The 3,185-nt window shown below is 36.5% G+C and overlaps 1 protein-coding gene across 1 annotated transcript in view; it reads left to right on the forward strand.

Annotated features, from left to right (window-relative positions):
* Lrrc9 (leucine rich repeat containing 9) overlaps window positions 1-3,185 on the forward strand; it is a 74,391-nt gene that overhangs the window by 27,762 nt on the left and 43,444 nt on the right.

Raw genomic sequence — 3,185 nt, forward strand, 5'->3', positions numbered from 1 at the left:
AGCTACCCCCCCCGCCCACCCCCTCCTTCACCCCCTGCTTAGCCTCCGCCCTTCCTGTCACCAATGCATCCCCTAACAGTTTTGCAGGTTTGCTTTCAATCCTTTTCTATTGAAACACACACAGTCTTAGCTAGGAGAAACAAGCTCTTCATGTTGCTTTTCACAGTACATTGTGAACATATTTCCTTTCATTGCACATAGATGTGTAGTTTTTTCTGAGGCTGTATACTATTCAGAAAAACTGATTTAAGTTCTCCTGGATAACATTTATAGGTTGTATGTAGCTTTAACTATTGTAATCCTGTTTGAGTGAATGCTATTATAGATGTGTCTTTATATGACTGTAGACACTGCTATGCAAGGGAGAGCCACAGATGCACACGGTTTAAGTTTTAGAGTCACCCTTCACAGAAGTTTGGCCATTTTACACGTTTCCAGCAGAGTGTGACATGGGGTTTTGTTGTTAGTCTTTTTTGTTTGTTTGTTTGTTTGTTTGTTTTTTGTTTTGTTTTGTTTTGTTTGCTTTTTTGCTAGTATGGTACACTGTCAAACTTTTTCTATTCTCTTAAGCAAAAAAGCAGAATATTCCAAATGTGTCTAAAACTCTTCACAGCATTACAAATCACCTGTTATATTCATGGGTAACTTCTTTTTTAAAATATGTATTTATTCATTTTATATGAGTACAATGTAGCTGTCTTCAGAAACACACATCAGAAGGCAGCATCGGATCTCATTAGATGGTTGAGCCACCATGTGGTTGCTGGGAATTGAATTCAGGACTTCTGGAAGAGCAGTCAGTGTTCTTAACCATTGAGCCATCTCTCTAGCCCTCATGGGTAACTTCTACAAGATGCTTGTTTTTATGCTGATTTTTAAAATTATATGTTGTGAATATTAGTACTTTATTTTGTAGTGCAAATTTTCTATTGTCTTTTCATTTTAATTGTAGCAAAAGCTGTCATTTAATGTGTGATTTATAAACTTTGTCTCAACCTTTTCCAATGTGGATTCTGAATTTTATATCTTTTTTTCAAAATTCTTATAGTAAATATTTTGGTTTTTTCTCAGTGCTTATTTAGCTTATGTTAAAACTTTGGGCTTTTTAAGTATATGTAAAAATTTATGTGGAGTGGAGATTAATCCATTTGTTTTCTTAAATATGAATGGATACTATCTAATCATTGTCCTTTTGCTGTGCTTTGAAATACTATCTTACTCATTAAACTATTTTAACATTTTAAAAAACTATATATAAATAAATCCCTGTTCTGCTCTATTGATTGATATAACTTCAGAATCTATTTTGTTTTGGTTAAATACAACCTTGATAATGTGTTTTAATATATGATAGGATAAACTCTCTTGCTCCATCTTTTAAAAACTTTAAGAAAAACTTGAGCATTTTTACTCCTAAAAAAATTATAATCAGCTCATTAGTTTCTAGTCAAACACTTTTTAAAAACAAATTCTTGAACATTTTTTCTCAAACTCTAAAATTAGTTTACCAGTTCTGTTTTTTAAAATTCCTACTAAGATGTGATTGAAATTGTATGGAATCTGAAGCTTCATTTGGAGTGAATTAGTTGTCTGTGTGTGTGTGCGTGTGTGTGATAATGTGTGTTTCATTTATGCATGTGAATGTGTGTACATGTGTAGGCCACCACAGGACATTGCCCAGGTGTCTTCTTCTAGTCCATCTTATTGCTCCAAATCAGGATCTCTCACTGAAGCAGAAACACACTTGCCAGTGACTTTTTAAGGTGGGACCAGCTGGGAGGCACAGGCCTCACAAGTCATACAAGCCTGCCTCCAGGAAGTGCTTTAACCCAGGTACTCTGGTGAGATCTGCCATTTTCTCTCCAGTGACTTTCTAAGGTGGAACCAGCCGGGAGGCACAGGCCTCACTAATCACAAGGGAGTCTCAGGGAAGCAGGGACAGGATCCTCTCAGCTTCTGAGAAACAGTGGTGGATCAGCAACCCTCTCTGCCCCTTCCCTGCAAGTGGAGAGCCTGCCTCCAGGGAGTGCTTTAACCCAAGGACTTCATCAGAACCTAGTACTCCCACCACAGCAAGTCCTGGATATCCCAAAACACCAGAAAGGCAAGATATGGATCTAAAATCATATCTCACAATGGTGCTAGAGGAATTTAAGGACATGAATAACTCCCTTAAAGAAATACAGGAGAACACAAGTAAAGAGGTACAAGCCCTTAAAGAGGAAACAAAAAATCCCTTAAGGAAAACACAAACAAACAGGTGAAGGAATTGAGCAAAACCATCCAGGACCTAAAAATGGAAGTAGAAACAATTAGGAAATCACAAAGATAAACAATGCTGGACTTAGAAATCTTGGGAAAGAAGTCAGGAATCATAGATGCAAGCATCACCAACAGAATACAAGAGACAGAAGAGAGAATCTCAGGTGCAGAAGATACCATAGAAAACATTGACACAACAGTCAAAGAAAATGCAAAATGCAAAAAGCTCCTAACACAAAACATCCAGGAAATCCAGGACACAATGAGAAGAGCAAACCTAAGGATAATAGGTATAGAAGAGAGTGAAGACCTCCAACTTAAAGGGCCAGTAAAATATCTTCAACAAAATTATAGAAGAAAACTTCCCTAACCTAAAGAAAGAGATGCCCGTGAACATACAAGAAGCCTATAGCACTCCAAATAGACTGGACCAGAAAAGAAATTCCTCCCACCACATAATAGTCAAAACAACAAATACATTAAACAAAGAAAGAATACTAAAAGCAGTCAGGGAAAAAGGTCAAGTAACATATAAAGGCAGGCCTATAAGAATTACACCAGACTTCTCAACAGAGACTATGAAAGCTAGAAGATCCTGGGCAAATGTCATACAGATCCTAAGAGAACACAAATGTCAGCCCAGACTACTATACCCAGCAAAACTCTCAATCACTATAGATGGAGAAACCAAAGTATTCCATGATAAAACCAAATTCACACAATATATTTCCACAAATCCAGCCCTTCAAAGGGTAATAAATGGAAAACTCCAATACAAGGAGAGGAACTATATCCCTGAAAAAGCAAAAATGTAATCTTTCAACAAAACTAAAAGAAGATAGCTACATGAATGGTATTCCAGCTCTAACAACAAAAATAACAGAAAGCAACAATTACTTTTCCTTAATATCTATTAATATCAA

Source organism: Mastomys coucha, unplaced genomic scaffold, assembly GCF_008632895.1.
Source record: "Mastomys coucha isolate ucsf_1 unplaced genomic scaffold, UCSF_Mcou_1 pScaffold6, whole genome shotgun sequence".
Classification (NCBI taxonomy): domain Eukaryota; kingdom Metazoa; phylum Chordata; class Mammalia; order Rodentia; family Muridae; genus Mastomys; species Mastomys coucha.